This window comes from Canis lupus, chromosome 19, assembly GCF_003254725.2.
Source record: "Canis lupus dingo isolate Sandy chromosome 19, ASM325472v2, whole genome shotgun sequence".
Taxonomy (NCBI): domain Eukaryota; kingdom Metazoa; phylum Chordata; class Mammalia; order Carnivora; family Canidae; genus Canis; species Canis lupus.
The window spans coordinates 17,304,153-17,325,746 of NC_064261.1; the positions used below are offsets into that span (position 1 = coordinate 17,304,153).

Consider the following 21,594-nt stretch of genomic DNA (forward strand, 5'->3'; position numbering starts at 1 on the left):
AGTGTAGTAGATACACTTTTATTTTTTCCTTTTCTTAAGATTTTATTTATTTATTCATGAGAGACAGAGAGAGAGAGAGAGAGAGAGAGAGAGAGAGAGGCAGAGACACAGGCAGAGGGAGAAGCAGGCTCCATGCAGGGAGCCTGATGTGGGACTCGATCCCGGGTCTCCAGGATCAGGCCCTGGACTGAAGGCGACACCAAACCACTGAGCCACCCAGGCTGCCCTATGCTTTTTCATTGTAGTAATTCACTACTTGCATAACAAAGTAGGGGGTACATTGTACTGAACTACCTGTCATTTAAAATATAGAAGTCTATATACAACCAAATGCATGTATTTGGTCTGCAAGCTGAAAAAGATAAGGAAAATACAAGACACAGATTTCAAGTTGCACATGGCAGAAAGGTAACTCAAGCCAACTTAAGCAAAAGGGGATTTATTAGAAGGGTAGCTTGTGGAATCAAAGGAAAAGCTATAGGAACCTCAATAATGAAGTCATGAGAAGGCCTCCAACTGTCCTTGCATGAGTCTTACGCCCATCCCTTGACCATTGTCTGTGGCCAGAGGAATGACTGACCCAGCTTAGGGTCCGCCTCTGTGGAGTTAGGCGAAGTGGGGTGGCAAGTATATTTCTAGAACAAGAAGGGAAGAAAGGAGGTTGGACATCCATAAACATACACAAGTAGTTCTACAGATCAGAGAAACAAAATAGAATTCATAAAACAAAGCCTGACTGGGTGCTAGAGAGACCAAATGTTTAGGTATTTGCAAACAGAAAGATAGCAGTGTGAGGGAGAATTTAATAGAGCAAGTAGAATTTAATTTATTAATTGAAATACACATTAATTGCTTCCTCTGTGTCAGGCATTATTCTAGCCCCTGAGACAACAGCAGTGAATAGAATAGCAAAAATCCCCCTGCCATCATGGAGCTTACATTCCATGGGGAGAAAAAAGACAGTAAACAGGATGAATAGGTGAACATACAATATATAGGTTAGGTCATGATAAGTGCTGAGGGGAAAATATGAAGCTCAAGATGTTCTTTGAAGTTGTTCTTTAAGGACTCATAATAGGAAGAAGGAAGGGTATTAGGGGAGAGGAGGCACTAAAACCTACCTTTGAAAAAGGCAAGTGGGGAGACGTATGTCACAGCAGAGCGTAAGAGAGCTCTCTGGTGATGGTGCCCAGGTGTGCTGGGCAGAATGGGGAATAAAGGTGGATGGGTGTGTAAGCTGGGGCCAGTTTCAGGAGGATTTGACAACAAGGCAGAGGAGTTTGAATTTGATTTAGAAAACTCTAGGTATAGGTAGCCTTTTGTGATTCTTGATCAAGGAAGGGGCAGGAGGAAAGTGAGGTTGTAGGAAGATGAGTCTTAATGTGGTTTGAAGAAAGAACTGGAAGGAATGCAGAAGGCCAACTGGAAGGCTCCAGCAGTAAGGAGGTGTGAAGTGGGCCAGCCCGAGTGGGAAAGAGGCAGAGGGACCACACGTGATCACAGAAGAATCACCAGTGTTCCGTGAGGAAGAGGCAGGAACAGAAAGAACTGCAATTCGTGCTGTCCCTGCCTTAATGAGCCATGTGGCTTCAGGTATGTCACTCAGTCTCGGGAATCCCGGTTCATTTCAGCTGTAAAATGCACAGGTGAGTGGTCTCCAAGTGAACTCAAAAGAATATTTTCTCTGACAGAAACATTGGCTGAGCAAGCAGGGTAATTCGTTCTGAAGGTAGACACAGTAAGTTCAAGTCAGATGTCCTGGTTCATTTGACCAAGAAATATTATTAATCCTGGAGTTTAGAAATATTTTAAAAATGAATCCTGGTATAATTTTTTTAAGTGTGTCTCTGGCAGTATTCATTGTAACAGAATTAACCTATACTGTTTTAAAGCTAATAAATATTTGATCTTCTCCAGTGGCGAGGGGACTGTGTTCATTATGGCTATATGTACTAATTACATTTAGTAATTCTTAGAATTTTTAAAAATGTATTAGTTATAGATTGAAACATAGCAAATTGCCACAAAATTAGCACCATGAAATAACACACATTTATTTTCTCTCAGTTTCTTACAGACTTGCACAGCTGGATCTTCTACTTGAGGGTTCCTCACATGGCGCCATCTAAGTGTCCCCCAGGGCTGGGATTGCATCAGATTTACCTAGGGAAAACTTCACTTCCCATATTACATGGCTATTGCTAGGATTCAGTTTCTGAAAGGTGGACTTTAAGCAGTCAATTAAGGTTGACTGTCCTTAATTCCTTGCCACATATGCCTCTCCACCATGGCTGCTTGCTTCATTAGAACCAAAAGGAAGATAGTCCATTAGGAAGATGAAAGTTTTAATCTTACAGAGTCTAACTGATGGAAGTGACATACTGTTTCCTTTCCATATTCTTCATTAGGAGCAAGCCAGTAAGCCAAGCCTACCCCATGAGGGAGGGGGTAGACAAAGAAGGTGGGGATCCTTGGAGACCACTTTAGAGGCTGCCTTCCACACTTTATTTGAAAACCCTGTTCCCCTAGGCTCCTTCTTACTTGGGTGCCAGAGACTCAGGGCTAGTCAAGGCTGTGCCCAGCATGGCCTCACTCATTCACTTCTTTTTAGGAACCCGGGTCATGTAAGTATGTATCCCTTATCAAGACTGATGGGTTTAAAAATATATTTTAGCTAGAAAAATAGGTAAAATATTATTTTTATTCTACTTCAAGGCAAGTATGACACATAGGTTAGTGCTTGGGGCAGGCCAGAATCAGGGTCTCAAAGTCAAGGAACTCTCCAAGAAGAGTAAAGAAGGGACCATGGTATCCTTTACTGGACTCAGGACATAGATTTCAAATAGTATAATTGGCATAAATTCTAAAATTATGATTCAAAGGAGAGTGAATTGAAAGAACTCAGCTGAACAATTAGTACATGTAAACATTAAAAAAACACAAGGTTATATTTGGATAGTCCTTTCCAGTTTGCCAAACATTTTGCATTCACATTATCTCCTATTAATTCTGACAACGTCTTGTGTGTTTTGTTGTGTATTATTTTATGTCCATTTTACGGATAAAGAAACCAGACGGTTAATAACATACCTGAAGATATGCATCTAGCAGGAAGCCAAGACTGACCCTTAAGACATAGACAATTTCTGCAGTGTCATACCCTCTCGCTAAAAAAAAAAGAAAGAAAGAAAAAGCCATAAGCACACCCTTTTTTTCTCCCTTGGTACCATAGCAGATCTTTCAGGAAATAGGAAGTCTAGGGGAAGACTTTGGGAGTAAGAAAATCAATATAAAAGGCCCTGCCTTAGTAATCTTATCAACATCAGTATCTTCCTTATACCTATGAAAGCCCAGCGCCTCTCCCAGACAACAAGCCTCAGGAGCCCCCACCCTTTGAAGTGCATTCTTTGAAAATATCTAAGTCTCCCTGTGGTGTCTAGAGCCACCCAGGGCCTGCAGATCCATTCAGAAACAGAGACCCATGCTCAGGCCTGTACCCTCATGTACTCCATCCTTCCCTTTAGGTGTTCTCTGATCCTCTACCTTGCTCTTGGGATTGACCAGAGGCCCCAAGAAACTCTGGGGTCACATCTATGGCAATATTATGGGGCCCTGATACCATATACCAAATACCAAATACCATGTTATGGGATCATCCAGAAGGATGGTATGGACACACTGATTTTAGATGACTCTCACTCATGTCAGACATAAGAAAAGTTCAGGACTTCAGACTACTGGGGATCAGCAATGGGTTCTTGGACTTAAGCTGCACATTTGAGCCTGTGCACACTGGTTCTTCCCATCTGTGTTCCAACTATGGTATTGCCTCTGATCTAAATCACCTGAAGTCAATGGTGGTCATGGCAGGCATCCTTTACTTTGTGTACTGCTGGTGCTGAGGACAATCTATATGCCACACCCTACATGTTAGGCACTCCTCCAGAGGTGGCAGCACTTACCTCATCCAAGAACTTTTAAGATCCTTGCAGAGCAAAGCCAATAGATCTTTCTGATCAATGTCTTCTCTTGCCTCCTAATGATGTGGTGACATTAATACTCGTTGGGCCCATCTTGACCTGTGCAAGATAAAGTGTAAACATGACCCTGAGAATGGAACCATTTATGCTCTCTCTGCTCATGGGCGCTTCACTCATCCTCCCTGCTGGTGGCCACGTAGAGAAAGCAGAAGGACAGTCAACATGGTAGTCACATCCTACAAATGTGATGACTATGGCCTTAAATAGTTCAAGAAAACATGATTGGAAGATGTATTGTTCTATGTGAATGTTGTAAAATTCCTAATGGCAGATTTAACACGACCAAAAAAATGAATCATTATTCACAATTTCCTGCATGCTTTGGGTAATACTTGCATTCTTAAGCATCTCAACAAAGAACAATAACTTGGAGAGTGTCATTGGAAGCCAGTATCTAAGAATGGCATGGCAGGGCAGCCCAGGTGGCTCAGCAATTTAGCACCGCCTTCAGCCCAGGGCATGATCCTGGAGACCTGGGATCGAGTCCTGCATCGGGTTCCCCATATGGAGCCTGCTTCTCCCTCTGCCTGTGTCTCTGCCATTCTCTCTTTCTCTCTCTCTCTCTCTCTCATGAATAAATAAAATCTTTAATTAAAAAAAAAAAGGAATGACATGGTAAACGATGCAGCATCACAAGTAATGATGTAGCCAGAATTAAATAAACAGAATTAGGAACAGGCAAGAAGAGTTATATTGTTTCATGATTCAGAAGAGCCAGGTAGTTTGTGAGTAATATCAGCATTGCTATCTTTTCTTGTGGTAAGAGATGTAAAATTAGCCAGAAGCAAGGCATTGACAATAAAGGACAGGAAGAGCTATTTCTTGGATCTGAAGCAGAATAAATAGTGCCCGGACAGTACTAACTCTCCAGCTGCATCAATTGGACAATAAACAAAGACTTAAGTACTTGTCCTGTAACCACTATTATAAATCTTTATGATAAATCACTATCCCTCATATGGCTCTATGAATCTTGTAGTACACATTTTAGTTAAATTGTTTGTATAGACAGGACCCTTGCAAAAAATGTATGTTCAGTTTCCTACATGCTCTAGAGGTGGCCTTGACCTCTACTAGATTTCAACATCTGATTCAGTGATGCCCCCAAATGTGCTCCCCAATTTCTCAATCTCTAGTTCATAAACATGAAAAAGAGTTCTTTAAGACAATTATGGGGAAAAAATTAGAACTTTGATTTAGAATCAGAGAAGTAAAATGAAAACTTTTCCATAGAAGTGTGAGTGGTCACATTTGGGGGAAAGTGGGGAGGCAATACCTGGGGGAACACATGAGAACTTTTGGTAGTGCTCTCTTTTTTTTTTCCTGCGGCCTTGGGAAGTGGTTACATAGGTCTATTCATTTTGTGATAATTCATTGAGCTGCAGGTTTATGATTTGTGCACTTTTTCATAAGCATGTTACAGTTACACTTAAATAAAAAGTTTACCATACAAAAATGAAAAATCACCCACAGAAACAAGTGGATTCCACAGGAAATCTACTTTACAACATGGAGTCCAGTGGTTGGGAAGATAGTCTGTGCCCCAGCATTGCCTAAGGATTAATGTGTGGGTTTCAGGATAAGATAAACTCTTCCTTTTACTTCTCCCATAACAAGTCAACCTCACAGTTAAATTCAGTTCTGTCTCACAGCATTTCCCCACCCTGCTTCACAAAATGGAAATTCTTATAGAGGTTATGTCCTGACATGCACAATGGAGACTGACACACAGGGCTTGGAGAACTTCCCAGAGGTGGTTTAAGAGTGATTATATAACATGTTAAGTCTGTGTTCCTTTTTCAGGCATAACTGAAACTTTGCCAAAATAACTAATTGCCAGTCTTTTCCCAATGACCCAAATAAAAAACATGGTAAATATAGTTCCGAAGCATGCTCAGAAGAAGAAGAAGAAGAAGAAGAAGAAGAAGAAGAAGAAGAAGAAGAAACAGAAGAAGAAGAAGAAGAAGAAGAAGAAGAAGAAGAAGAAGAAGAAGAAGAAGAAGAAGAAACAGAAGAAGAAGAAGAAAGGGGAAGGAGGAGAAGGAGATGGAGAAGGAGAAGAAGAAGAAGAAGAAACACACCACTTGGTGTTCAAATGACATCACAGCCCTATGTGCTGGAAAACCACACACTCACTGAAGAGCCTGATGCTAAATTATGCCTTTTTAAGTTGTACCACCTGTTGGGAGAGTTAAGGAGAAAAAGAAATGAATGTAGTGAATAAAAGAAACCAAAACAGGTCACCTGGGTGGCTCAGTGGTTGAGCATCTGCCTTTGGCTCAGGTCGTGATCCTGGAGTCCTGGGATCAAGTTCTGAATCGGGCTTCCTGCAGGAAGCCTACATCTCCCTCTGCCTATGTCTCTGTGTCTCTCATGAATAAATAAAATCTTAAAAAAAAAAAAAAAGAAAAGAAAGAAAGAAACCAAAACAACAACAAAAGAACTACTTGTCTCTTGCCCACTGATTTTGGTCAGAAAAAGGAAACAAAGAATTTTTAATAAGTTTATGGAGAAACTCAGAGTGTTTGCATAGACTGATGTGTGGGTTCTCTTATGTGATGTTTTTCAGTGACATGGGAGATTGTGGGTCTGTGTGGGAGTCGAGAAATGTGGGGGAAGGGCAGGAGCTGGGGGCGCAGCAGTGGTGTACTGGAGCCAACTCTATGGCAGCAGCTCTCCCCAAATCTATGTCCAGTGATCTCATTTTGTAGCTTGAAATCAGCCATGGTGGGAGTATCTACACCACTGAAATGGCAAGCTGTACAGATCATGGCTTTAGCGGGTGGGGAGTAGAGTTAGCTTGTTATCAAATATTAACTAGTGAAAAGTAAATAAATATTAACTAGTGTACTACTAGTTGTACTACTACTACTAGGCAAAATCTGAGGTTACTGTATAGACAGGGCAGTTTTTTAACTCTTTCAACCACCTCCCCTAATAAAAGCTAATTCTTGGGCCCCAGCATGGATAGAAAGGGGAGAAGACCATCCCACTGTATTCTGTTTAAGTTCAATTACACCTGGAGAGTTGTACTTTAGGGATAACGTAGAAAACTTGTTCTGTGCCAGAAGTACCATGGCATATGAAGAACATTTGAAAGAACTGAGCACATTTTATCTGGGAGAAGAATGGACCCAATAAGGATAACTTAATCTCTAGCCTCTGCACTCCCAGAGCTCAGGGGGTGGGGCTGAAGGCCGTAACCCTCTAATCATACAGTTGGTTCCTCTGGCAACCAGCCCCCATTCTAAAGCTATCTAGGGGCCCATCAAAAGTCGACTTATTAGCATTCATTCATTCATTTATTCATTCACTCATTCACCAAATATTCGTGGAATGCTTTCTATGAGTGAAGTGGGGATTCAGTGGTATAAAAGATGGCAGTATCTGTCTTCTTGAGTTTGCATTTGGGTCGAGCAAAATGGTAAAAACAAGTAAGCAGATTTATTATTATTATTTTAACGTGAGCTTTAAAATCTTGGAAAGGAAATAAACATGAAAATGAGATAGAAAAGATCACAGGAGATAGAAAATGCCATTGGAATATTTAGCTATTATGGCTAGAAAAGTCCGCTTTGAGGATATGATATTAATCAGAGACCTAAAAACGGAGAAGGAATAAACATATAAGGAGAGAGGTAAAGAGGATGCTAAGGAAGGGTGTAAGAATGTGAAGGCTCTGAGTGGCAAGGACCTTGGTATGTTTGGGATCCCTAGAAGAGGATAGTGTGGCTTCAGGGAAGCAAGTGACAAAGAGAGTGGCTCAGGTTGGGAGTAGAGAGATAGGCAGGGAAGGTCACGCAGGCCTTAGGAACAACCATGGGAGGAATTTGGCCTTTGGTTCAAGAGCCACTGAAGGTTTTTAAGTCGGAAGTGGTTTGACCAATTTATGTTTTGAAGAGCTCAAGAATCAGTGAGCGGGGTATGTGTGTAGAGGAGCTGGGCATGGGAAAGGGAAGGGCTGATGGCATTCTGGAGGGTCTCGGCAGGCAAAGTCAGGGCCATTAGGTGGAAGTTACAAGGAGGTGGATGTCAAGGGGTCAGATCACTTTACGGAGGAACTTCGGGGTTTAACTTTGCCACGGATTACCACGTGCCTACCCCAGGGGGTGGCACCCCATGATCCATCATGAGAGGAGCCCTTATTCATGTCATAGTCCCTGCAAAATGCAGTGCGCTCCTTATGCAGAATTCCTGGTAGCCCAGTACAGCACATAGTAGGTTTTCAATAAATGTCAGGTGCCATTAGTAACACTGGGTATTAAGTTTCCCATCATGAGGCAAAGTTGTTCTAGGAAAAGATGGCCACTCATCAGGGTGGTTGTAGAGGAGAGTAAAGGTAGAGGGTTGACTCTGATGTCTTTGAAGCATCCCTAGAATGGTAAATTTTATAAATCTTTATTCCATCCCTGACACTACCTTTTCTATCATGTTCCTTATCTTTAATTCATTCTCCTTCCTCTCTTTCTTGTTAAAACCTTCCTGCCCTTGAGCAAAACACAGGCAAGTTCTCACTTGCGCTCCCACTCAGCTCCATGTCAATCAGGACCCACCTGTTCCTGCCAGTCCCTCACTTCCATGGCTGAGTTGGTTCCCCTGGTCTTGAGAGAACACGCACTTTGAGTGTGTCTCATTTGACAGAGCAGATAGCAACCCCTACTACCACCTGCTAGAAATGTTATCTTGTGGGAGTCACAGAATGTGCACTCCCTGTCTCTGTAGATAATCAAGTTCTGACTGAAGCTTTTAGGGATGGTGGTTACAAGTCTCACTGACTCAGTCACTCTTCCCTATAGTGTGTGTTGATTAAACTCCTATTGCATACTAAGGCTGCTCTAGGGACTAGGGACTCGGGAGTATCACCATTTATAAGAGGCAATGAATGTCTTTACCTTCGTGGAGCTTACTTTTTCTAGATGAGGAAGACAGGGACTACCAATTAACAAATGAGTAAAATAGTTTTTGATAATGAGTGCTTCAAAAAGCAAAATGAGGATGGAGAGTGATGGACCATGACTTTAGACTGAGCGGTTATAGAAGTTAATGATAAAAGTTTGAGGCATCCAGGTCTGGTACTGGGAGAAAAACAAAACAAGGGTGAAGTGAGACAGTGTGACAGGAAAATAGAATGATACAGATGGGAGGAAGTATTTTCAATTGCTCAGTGCAGAATTTGTGCACACTCAGAGATGTTTTGACAACTATTTGCTAAGGTCAGTATGTGAGTGGAATCCTAGAACATGGGTCAGAATTCCTGACTCTCTGTTTCTAGTTCCTTGACAGCACTATTAGACATAATAGGAGCTTGGGATCTTAGTTCGGGTTGCTATAACAGAAGAGCATATACTGGGTGGCTTAAACAACAAAGGTTTTTTTTCATATCAATTCTGGAGGCTGAGAAATCCAAGGTCAAGGTGTCAGTAGGTTCAGTGTCTGGGGAGAATTCTCCTCTTGGTTTGCAGAGGGACTTTTTTGTCTTGTATCCTCACATGGTAGAGAGCAGAGAGAGGGTTAGCTCTCTTCTTATGAGGACACTGGTCCCATCATGGGGGCTCTGCCCTTATGACCTAATTATTTTCCAAAGACCCACCTCCTAATAATATCCTATTGGAATTCAATCTACCAATTTTTGGGGGACATAGACATTCAGTCCATAACACTTGGCAAGCAAATATTTGTTATACTGGTTGACCTGAATTGCCTTGAATTAACCCAAGAAGCATAACAAACTGGGGGCAAAAGTTATTTGTTTGAGAAGTTCCTGAATGGCAAATATAGGGAGCACTATCTGTATGTTCTCCTGTCTCTGCTCAGGCCTCTACCAAAGGCAGACCAGTCCAGACCAGTTTTTTTTTTTTTATATATTTAAATTAAATTTAATTAAAGACAAACAAAGACAAACAAAGGTAGACATATATCTACCTTCCGCAAAATGGTCAATTCATCTGAATTAAGGAAATGGTCCAGATAGCTAGGCTGGACCATAAAGTAGTCAGGATACATGGGATGAAATGAGGTAGCCCAAATATAAAAAAAAAGTCTCTGAAAGTGGGAGTAGTTTTGGGGACCAGTCATCTGCAGATCAACTATTTGGAAATGTCAAGTAGAGATGTTCTAGAGAAAAATCAAGTACTACTCAGACAATTAGAATGTGGGTACTGAAAGGCCTAGAATCTAATTTGAAAACTTTCTGTCTCTTCCCCTGATAGGTGTGATCTTCAATGTAGAACAAGGGGATTTCTCATAGGAAGAATGTTTCAGTGCAACTCCAGGGGAGAGATATGTCTGGATCTGCCAGTGTAATTATCCTTCTATTTATCAAGTCTAACCCTGTATTGAACATTACTATCCAATGAAATTCCCTTGCTCAGATTTCTTCTTCACAAAGCCATGTTGTGATTGTAATTTCTGGCTTCTGTGCATTGTTCCCATAGTAAGAGAATGTACTGATCAGTTAATGTGACCACGTGGCAACCCTTGGCATTTCTGTTCTGAACATCATCAGCATTCTGGTTTATATGTCGACCTTGTGTGAATTTTCTTTTTTTTTTTTCTGAGTTGCATTCTTTTTCATTAAGACAATTTTTAATTTTATTTTTATTTATTTATTTTTAAAGATTTTATTTATTTATTCATGAGAGACACAGAGAGGCAGAGGGAGAAACAGGCTCCATGCAGGGAGCCCAGTGCGGGACTTGATCCTGGGTCCCCAGGATCACGCCCTAGGCTGAAGGCGGCACCAAACCGCTGAGCCACCTGGGTTGCCCTAAGACAATTTTTTAAAAAAAAGATTTCATTTATTTATTTGAGAGAGAGAGAGAGAGAGAGAGAGAGCGCACAAGCAGTGAAGAGGAGTGAAGGAAGAGGGAGAAGCTGGCTCCCCACTGAGCAGGGACTTGATCCCATGACCTCAGGATCATGATCTGAGCCACAGGCAGATGCTTAATGACGGAGCCACCCAGGCATCCCTATGACAATTTTTTAAAGCAATATTAAGTTTCATAGTAAAGTTGAGAGGGAGATAATAGATATTTCCCATATACCCCCTGCCCTCATTCATGTAGAGCTTTCCCCATTGTCCACACCCCCAACCAGAGTGGTATTTTTATTATGAGGAACCTATTTTGACATATCATCACCCAAAGGCCAAAGTTTACCTTAGGGTTCACTCTTGGTGTTGCAAATTCTACGGAATTAGGCAAATGTATAATGACACATATCCAATATTACAATACCCTACAGAATAGTTTCACTGCCCTAAAACCAGGGCAACGCTATCTGTGTCCTGCCTATTCATCTTTCCAACCTGAACTCTGGCAACCACTCATCTTTTTACTGTCTCTATTGTTTTGCCTTTTCCAGAATGTCATAGAGTTGGAATAATACCATATATACACTTTTCAAATTGGCTTCTTTCAGTTAGTAATATGCATTTACATTTCTTCCATGTCTTATTATATAGCTTGATAGATCATTTCTTTCTAGCTCTCTGTATTCCATTGTCTGGATCTACCACCATGTATCCCTGTACTTACTAAAGGACATCTGAGTTGCTTTTGAGTTTTGGCAGTTATGAATAAAGCTGTTATATACCTCTGCATGCAGGTTTTTGTGTGAATATAGGTTTTTAACTCTTTTGGGTCAATATCTAGGAGCATGATGACTGGATCACAGTGTAAGAGTATGTTTAGTTTTGTACAAAACTGACAAACTGTCTTCCAGGGTGGCTGCACCATTTTGGATTCCCATTAGTAATACATGAGAATTTCTGTTACCCCACATCCTCGCCAACACTTGGTGTTGTGTGTGTGGTTTCTTAATGGGAGTCAGTTGTTTTGAGACCGATCACTCCTGAGGGCATTAACCAAATCAAGTTTCATTACGTGAATGCAACTGAGGACCAGAACTGGGTGTTGTTTCCTCAAGAGGCTGTTCTTGGGTCAGGGGACCTTAGTCCACAACATCACGAGTTTGCCTATTTCTAATCTCACTGCTTAGATTTGGTCCAGTGTAGCAATTGCCTTTTCTCATGTGTATGGGCCTGATGGTCTCCACTTAATGGGGCTTGAAGATTAATAATCCACCTTGATTTCTAAGGGCCATCTATTTTAGGACAACAATGTAAAAGTTTAAATATAATTGAGATCACATGCAGCTCTCTGGAACCTGATTAAACAGTTCTGCTAAATTGCTATGGCTTCTTTGGGCCTCGCAGGTGGCTGGGATGCTCTAGGACAGCAATGCCAGAAGTCTTTTCTAGAAGCCACTGGTATGAAACATCCAAGTACAAATCATCTGGGAAATTCTGGGGTAGAATTGACAAAGTGAAATGTCATTCATTTTTGTTGTTTGTTGGTTGGTTGGTTCATTATTTTTTAAGCACAGGACTTCTCCCATGCTTATTTTAACCTTGACTAACAAGGCTGACTATCCAAAAGTGAGATCTGTTATGGGGCTTTTCTCAAAATGACCAGAAACCTTTTCTATCGAGAAGCATCTCCCAGAACTAACGTCCCAAGGTAGACACTCTAGAAAACATGACTCTTTAATTCTTTTCCAAAGTCTGTCATGAGGTTCGAGTCTCCTCCAAGGAGAGATGCAGGGTCTTGGGGAGAGCTGTGGTGGGCGGGAAAGCCAAAGAGCAGGGAGGAAAGAACTACCCAGGGCATGACAGAAGAGCATCAGGAAGAAAAGAAATGGCGTGGTGGGCGAGAAAGGCAATCGCTCCCGTGTACCAGTAAGTTCCCAGCAGTGGCTGTACAGCCCAGAGACACCTGGCAGGTGGAACCCAGAGGGGACACTGCCCCTGCAGTTGACAATACAGTCACCTACAGGATGGACAAGCAAAGGCCAAGATAAACATTTGAGAAGAGGTGAAAATGTAAATCTTTAGCCAAGAAAAAAAAAATAATAAGAAGAAGAAGTCCAGAAAAAGACTCTTCCACTAATTACCAAAGCAAATAGACCCTAACAGATTGGGGGGAGGGTGCCGTCCTCACCCCCCACGAGTCACTCCCATTGTGAGGAGCATTTGAGCTGCTTCTGCGCTTGACCTGAGCTACATGACTTAAGAAGCAGAAAATAGATCCATCCCCTTTTATTGGGAGAGTGGAGCTCATCGAGAAGTATATCTCAATTTCTATCAACACACAAAGAAAAGCAGCACAGCATTTGGCCGTGTCAATCAAAACAGAAACCAGAGAAGAAAACAAAAAGCCCCTGTAACCCTGAGAGAAGTTTCAGTGTGTACAGTGGAGGTGGACAATGCTTGCTCTTTTTCAACATCCAAAACTCCAATTTGTAGAGTTTTTATAAAACAGTAGACATGCTGCAGAACTTTGTTCCACATGAATGTTGCTTCTAACACCTTTCTATCAAAAAAAAAAAAAAAAAAAAAGGCAGGTAATCCTGGAGGAAGATACAACTCAGCAATCTGTTCTTTCCAACTTTGAAATCTTTAAAAATGTTCTCAGAGCCAAGCCATCACTTTACTCATTTACAGAACAATAATTTAGAAACTTTCTCAATTTCAGAGGAAAAGATTATCTCCAGTTTGCAATTTAGCAGACTGACTTCCAGACTAGTTTTTATGTGTTCACTTGCTCCCTCTCTGTAGCTATATAAGTCTTGAAAGGGCTGGACGTGGCTGGCAACCGCGGATGCAGCCCCAGGACACCATCCCCATGCTCTGTTCCCAACAATTAATGCTTTAACTCCACCTGTGCCTGGTCCCGACAGCTGCATGCTTAGCAAGGCCACTTCCTGAATGCATTAACTGTCTTATAGAGTCCCTTTAAGATATTTGCATCAGCAGGTCCTAATTGGGAGCAGGGTGTGGAAGCACGAGCACACACACCTGCCCTCACACCTAGGAGAACAGAATCCAGTTCTGCTGATCTCCCGTACTGGGCTCGCCGTAGAGCTGGAGCTCAGCACCGTGGCCCAGACAAATCAATTTTCCTTTTGACCTCTGGCTTCTCGGTCTCCTTTGCTTTAATGTTTCCTGATAAAAGGCAGGACTGGGAAAGGCTCTGTAGACACAGAGGCTGTCCTGGCTGCTATTTTCTCAAATCCCTCTGGGAAGCGCCCAGGGGCCCACTCTGCTGGGAGGTGCAAAGACTCTGGAGGAAAATATACCCTGCCCACCTTGGGGGCACTTGGGGGCCATGGGGATATATATATATTTAAATATTTTATTTATTCATTCATGACAGAGATGAGAGAGAGAGAGAGAGAGAGAGAGAGAGAGAGAGAGAGACACAGGCAGAGGGAGAAGCAGGCCTCATGCACGGAGCCCGACATGGGTCTCAATCCCGGGCCTCCAGGATCACGCCCTGGGCCGAAGGCGGCGCTAAACCGCTGGGCCACCCCGGCTGCCCATGGGAGTATATTTTACTCTGTACAACACAGAGAGCTGAATTCCCTTTGACAAACATCCATGTGTTCTGTAACTATTTATTGAGGACTTAGAGTATGTAAGGCTTAGTGATGGGTGTTGAGAGAACCCAGAAAAAATTAAGAAATGCCTCTTGCCCTTAAGTTCTCAATAAACCAGCCAGACAAATAAAAGAAATACATGGAAATATTATATTTCTATGATTCAGAGATGCCATTTTTAGAAAGACATACCATCAAGTAATAGCTCTTTGGGGAGAAAAGCTAAATCTCATCAAATGCATACATTGGTTATAAGATAGAATCTGGCTTCAGAAATATGAACACGTGGGGGGCGCCTGGGTGGCTCAGTAGGTTAAGTGCTGACTCTGGATTTCGGGTCAGGTTATGGTCTCAGGATGGTGGGATAGGACCCTGTGACAGGCTCCCCAACTCAGGCCAGAGTTGGCCTGAGATTCTCTCTCTTCCTCTGCTCTTACACCACTCGTGCACGGGCACGCTCTCTCTCTGTCTCTCTCTCAGATAAAGAAACAAAAAACAAAACAGAAATATGAACGTGTGAATAAAGGAGCAGCTTGAGAGCAAAGCGAATCGGTGGTGGCAGGAGTAGGAGGGATGCTCGGAGTCCTGACAGCTGCTGCCCGTGTGCACCTGTTTGCTAGAGAAGCTTCCTGCTGCCCCAAATGTGATCTCATTTCATTCGTGTAACAGTCCCTGTGAAGTTGATACTGTTATTCTCATTCTCACAAACAAGGAAATTGAGAGACAGATATTAAGCAACTTTCCAAAGTCACAAAGCTAGTGAGTGAGGGAGCCAGCGTTAGAGCCCAAGTGAGAGAAGCAATAGGGATCTGATGGTTCTAAGACAGGCCCTGGGTTTAGAATCCTGGCTGTCCTACAGTAGGTGCAACTACAGGCAAGTTACATAATCTCTTTGTGTTTGTTTCCATATCTGTAAAATGGGAACTAGTAACTGCATTTACCTTATAGTGTTTTCCACCCATCTTTGAGGTATAATTGACAAAATTGTAAGGTATCTAAAGCATATGATGTGATGATCTGATATACATGCACATTTTGAAAGGACCCCCCCATTGAGTTTATTTATTTATTTATTTATTATTTATTTATTTATTTATTTATTTATCTATTTATTTATTTATTCATGAGAGAGAGAGAGAGGCAGAGTCACAGGCAGAGGCAGGAGCAGGCTCCATGCAGGGAGCCCGATGCCGGACTCGATCCCTGGACTCCAGGATCATGCCCTGGGCTGAAGTGGGCGCTAAACCACTGAGCCACCCAGGGATCCCCCCCTTCCATTGAGTTTATTAACATGTTCATCATCTTGTGCATTTGCCTCTTTTTTTTTGGATGAGAGCATTTAAATTCTACTTTCTTAGCAAATATCAATTATGCAATAGAGTGTTATCAACTATAGTCACCACATTATGCATTAGATCCTCAGAACTTAATCATCTTATAACAGAAAGTTTGTACCCTTTTACCAATCACTCCCTATTTCCTGTACCCCACAGCCCCTGGCAACCACTTTTCTACTCTCTGTTTATATGAATTTGAATTTTCATTTCGTTTTGTTTTTAAAATCTCATATATAAGTGATACTGTGCAGTGTCTTTCTCTGTTTGGCTTATTTTACTTTGTATAATGTCCCCAAGTTCCATCTGTGTTGTTGCAAATGTCAGGATTCCCTTCTTTTTTTTTTTTAAGATTTTATTTTTAAATAATCTCTACACCCAACATGGACCTCAAATCCACAATCCCAAGATCCAAGAGTCAACATGCTCTACCCACTGAGCAAGCTGGATGCCCCTAGGATTCCCTTCTTTTTAAATGCTATATAATATTCTACTGTGTGTATGTGTGTGTGTATATATATATATATATATATATATATATATATATATTTGTTTATTGGGATTTTTAAAGATTTTATTTATTTATTTCAGAGACAGAGTAAAAGAGAGCACAAGTGAGGGGGAGGAGCAGAGGGAGAGGGAGAAGCAGGATCCCCACTGAGCAGGGCACCCAATTCAGGGACTCGATCCCAAGACCCTGGGATCATGACCTGAACCGAAGGCAGACACCGAACCAACTGAGGCACCCAAGCTCCTCGTTGGGTTGTTTTTAAGCTTAAAAATTATGATGTTCTTAAAGTGCTTAGCAAGTGCCTGGTACACACATTGAAAATGCACAATAAATGTAAGCCATCACTGTTTTATTATTGTGAAAGCTGTGTGGGAAAATGGTTTATTAATACTAGATAATAAACAGGCAAATTGGGTGATGATGGGGACCAGTTTCAAAGGTTCAGATTTTACTAGAAGTCTTGTTCTGCTAGAATTAAACCGTGTATTAAGCCCTTGCCAGTCTTCATAATACTCTCGTCACCAGAAAGACAGAGGAAACAACAAGGGAACTACTATTCTTGACTTAATTCTGACGACAAAGAACTTGATGGCTATTGTGTAACTTCCAGGATCTTAGGGAAAAACTGACTGCGTCATTCTGGGTCAAAGAGAGGAAAAGGACCATCAGGCCGAGCTGACGTGAGTCCTGGATTTTGGAAAACAGGCTTTAGAAAGTTCAGAAAAATGATGGATATGCTGCCATTGGCCAGAAATATCATTCCTGAGAAAGAGGGGACTCTGCAGAAACAACAGCAACCACAAATAGAAAATCCACGTCAGGTCAAACACTCGTAAATAATTCCTGTGAAAAGGAACAGGTGATAGCTGCCGCAGAAGAGCTTTTCTGAATTGTTCATATGTCCACAGGATGTGTATAAAGGGCAGAAGGATGTACACTCAGGGAGGCCGTGCCCTGTGCTCGGAGCCCCGGCTGGGAGGTGGGAAGGAGAGGCCAATGACCTCTCATTAAAGACAAACCTGGGTCACACCTTATGTACATGATTTTCTTTAGTCCTGCACAACCTTAAAAGGTAGATGTTATGAGTTTTGTGTTTCCAAGTATAATATTGGGTATAATAAGAAATATATATTTGATTCCATCCCAGTTCCTGCCACCTCCTAAAAATCCTTGTAATTTTTGGATGGGGCTGGTTGCCTAAGGGGCCAACCATGTGATTAGACAGAGCTTTCAGCCACACCCTCAGTCTCTGGGGAGTGGAGAGACCCTGCAGATTGAGTTAATCAACAATGGCCGATGGCTTAATGGTTTAATCAATCATCCCTATGTAATGGAGGGCTCCCTTTTTCAAACAGAGGGGTTCAGAGAACTTCAGGGTTGGCCAATATATGAAGGTGTTGGGAGGGTGGTGGGCCTGGAGAGGGCATGGAAGCTCTGTTCCCTTTCCTCCATAACTTGCCCTATGCGTCTCTTCCATTTGGCTAACCCCGAGCTATATATGCTTTTTTAATAAACTGGTGGTAGTCAGTAGATGCCTTCCTGAGTTTTGTGAGCTATTTTAGCACATGACTAAATCTAAGGAGGTGGTCATGGGAATCTCTGATTTATAGCCAGTCATTCAGTCAGAAATACAAGTGACCCAGACTTGCAATTGGTATCTGAAATGGGAGGCAACCTTATGGGATGAGCCCTTAGCCTGTAGGATTTGTGCTAAATTCAAGTAGTTAGTGTCTGAATCTAATGGACTGTAGGACACTCTGTTGGCACCCACAGATAATTGCTTGGTCTAGAAAGCCCACACATCTGGTATCCAAAATACTCTTGGTAAAAACAGGTCTTCCTAGGACAGGATAAGAAATTTGTATTGGTGAGGTTGGGGGATTTACTGGGTATCCCATAGGAAGTCGACAGAAGAGCTGGGATTAAATTCCAGAATGGTCTGAATGTGAAGTCTAAGCTCTTTACCACAGCTCTGGCTGCCTTCTCCTCAGCAGAATGACCTTGATCCTGAATGTTTAGAGTAGGGGTCCAGGAGCACTTTGGGTGCCATATAGATATTTTGGTTCCTTCTACTTTAATGAGAGTTTTCTACACATTCTTTCAACTTTCGAGAGTTGGATAGTGGAGGTGGCCGAGAGTCAAGGTCACCAAAGTGAGGGCTGCCCCAGTGGAATGTACCACCATCCTGGTGTTCAGACTTGAAGCCAGGGCTTGGCATCTGCTCCCTTCTCAACATTGCTGTTCCTACCAGCCTGTACCCTGACCTAACTCTGATTATCTTCTCCCAGTGATCAAGCTAACCAGCCTTCCTTCATCAAGAAAAGATCTTATATAATCCTGAGTCTATTCACAGCAACATTTTGGAAATTGAGATTCTAATAATTCTCTGCTATGAATCCCATGAATCCCATGAATCCAAAGTATTAATCAGGAGATAAATCCGTATCAGGAAAGTGTGCATGGAATTTAAGTGCCATTAACTAAAGGTTCAAACCTAGCCCAAAATCCAAGGAAAGTTCCAGGTACAAGCTCTTGTAGATTTCCAGCCAGGCAGATTGGTGACATAGGAAATCTGCAGCTGAAATGGGGCCTCAGTCATGGAGAGGGCTCAGTTCAGGGGTGGGAAAGTCAATCATTGAAGGATCAGGGTAGGAAGCAGGAAGTATGCCCGTTGGAAAAGAGGTAGAAAGAAACCCAGTCACAGGAGAAAGCTAGGATACCAAAGTCAACATATTAAACTGATTAGAGCTACTAACCCATCATCCTATCTGTTCCCTCTCCTCAAAGACTGGGGTGGGAACCTCAGATGAGGCATAAGGTTTAGAGGATTGCAGGAATAGAAGCACAGCAGACCATTACATCATAAACCTATGCCAGGTCAATTTACTCTGGGGCAAAATTTATACTTCATATCTTACCTTATGTAAATTATTCATTATTTTGTTTGTGGACACTATCCATAAAGTTGCTATTTTTAAAAAAGATTTTATTTACTTATTTGACAGAGAGAGTGTGTGAGAGTACAAGCAGGGGGAGTAGCAGAGGGAAAGGGAGAAGCAGACTCCCCACCAAGCAGAGAGCCTGACGTGGGGCTCGATTCCAGGACTCTGAGGTCATGACCAGAGCCGAAGGCAGGTGCTTAACCCACTGAGCCATGCAAGTGCCCCCATAAAGCTGCTATTCTAAATATAGTAACCTTAATTCATTGGCATTATTAAATATATGTTTCTTGGGCACCACGTAGAGATACAGCACAGGGCTGAGTGGTACAGAGTTTTCAAAAAGGAAAATAAGTGCTATCTGCCTTCCTGAGCTACTATCCAACAAGGAAAAAAAAGCACAAATGAAACAGTAAGATGACCATACAAGAGCATCGAAGTGAAGTGCCAAAATGAATCGTGCGGATGACACGAGAGCTCGCGGAAAGGAGAGGATGCTGAAGGCTGAAAGAGCAAGGGGCACTTTCATGGAGTGGGAGGTCTTGCGCTGTGTGCTGAAGGCCTCAGCTCAGCGGAGAAGGGATAAAAGGGCCTGGTGGCTGAGGGGGCAAACTATGTAAGGACCCCCCGGTGGTAGAAACATGGATGGGGAGGGGCAGGAGGAAGACGAGGCTTCTTGTAGCAGCTCTGATGACGCCTAACGTTGTTAGGCGCTGGCTAGGTAGTTCCAGCCTGAAGAGTTGGACTTCCTTAGAAGGCAAGAGGTGATCCCAGGCTCATGCAGGATGTTTAGAGGAAAGCAGGGATCAGGAGGCTGGTGTGTACACTAAGCATGGGATGATGAAACCTGGATCTAAGTGGGAGCAATGGGAACAGACAGGAAGGAAGGAATGGGTCTGAGAGACACAAATTTGGATTTTTTTTTAAGATTTTATTTGTTTATTCGAGACAGCTTGAGAGAGAGCATGAGAGGGGAAAGGGCAGAGGGAGAGGGAGAAGCAGACTCCCTGCTGGGCAGGGAGCCCAACTCGGGGCTCCATCCCAGGACTCTGGAATCGTGACCTGAGCCGAAGGCAGATGCTTAACCGATTGAGCCACCCAGGCTCCCCAGATTTGGATTTTTAAGAAAGAAAAGGAAATTTGACCATAACCTCCTCTGCTTTAGAGTGATGACCGTTGTTCACACTTTGGTACACATTTTCCAAAGGTTTTTTTTTTTTTTTTTTTTCTTTTTCTCATTTATATTCTTCTTTGGTTTGAGTCCTGCTCTGCTAGGTTACTAGCTATGTGATCTTGGGCAAGTTACTTGGCCTCTCAAGTCTCTTAGTTCCCACTTCCCTCAATGGTTCATGGGGCAAATAAGCCACGTGGTTGGGAATAAACAGGACAAACTCTGTAAGTTCACTTAGCACAGAGCTTGCACGTAGGGAATGCTCAATCATCACTGGGCTCTTATTATTAATTCTGTTGTGTTCATTCTTATGCTTGCACAGAATGGATATACCATAACTTATTAACCATTCCCTTACTGGTACACTTTTAGGATAGTATTTCTTTCCTAGTTGTTGTTGTTAGTACAATGTTGCCATAAGCAACCTTGTACATCTAACTCGTTATAAACTGGTTCCAGAAAGAGAGGGGCTGGCACATTTGAAATGTTGATAGAGATTGCATATTAGAAAGGATACCCAGGGGGGCGCCTGGGTGGCTCAGTCATCTGCCTTCAGCTCAGGTCAAGATCTCAGGGTCCTGGAATCGAGCCCTGCATCTGAACTCCCTGCTTAGGAGGAGCCTCCTTCTCCCTTGACCTCTGCTGCTCCCCCTGCTTGTGCTCTCTCTCTGTCTCAAATAGATAAATGAAATCTTTAAAAAAAATTTTTTTAAAAGAGAGAATAGTTGGATTTAGCAGCAGTTTAAGAGAATGAATCAAAGTGGGCTTAAAGATTTGTAATCTACACAGACCTACCTCGTGTTGCACTTCCCTTTATTGTGCTTCACAGATACTGTGTTTTTTTGTTTTTTTTTTTTTTTTTTTTTTTAATTAACTGAAGGTTGTGGCAACCCAGTGTCAAGTCTTTTGGTACCATTTTTTCAACAGCACTGCCTCACTTCGTGTCTCTGTATCACATTTTGGTAATTCTCACAATATTTCAAACATTGTCATTTTTATTAGATCTGTATGATCTGAGATCAGTGATGATGACTCACTGGAAGCTTGGATGATGGTTAGCAAGAAAGTAATTTTTTTCTCTATTTAGCAATAAAGTGTTTTTTAATTAAGGCAGTACATTGTGTTTTTTTAAGACAGACTACTATTGCACATTTAATTAGCC

General features: G+C 42.2%; 1 protein-coding gene across 1 annotated transcript in view; it reads right to left on the reverse strand.

The window, feature by feature from the left end:
• Positions 1–3,058: 3,058 nt before the first annotated feature.
• SPATA5 (spermatogenesis associated 5) overlaps positions 3,059–21,594 on the reverse strand; it is a 351,116-nt gene continuing 332,580 nt past the window's right edge. Inside the window, exons 16-17 of the transcript XR_003125408.3 lie at positions 3,963–4,079; positions 3,059–3,167 (exon numbers count right to left, since the gene is read on the reverse strand). The gene's annotated coding sequence lies outside the window, so the exon portion shown is untranslated. The remainder of the gene's footprint in view (positions 3,168–3,962; positions 4,080–21,594) is intronic.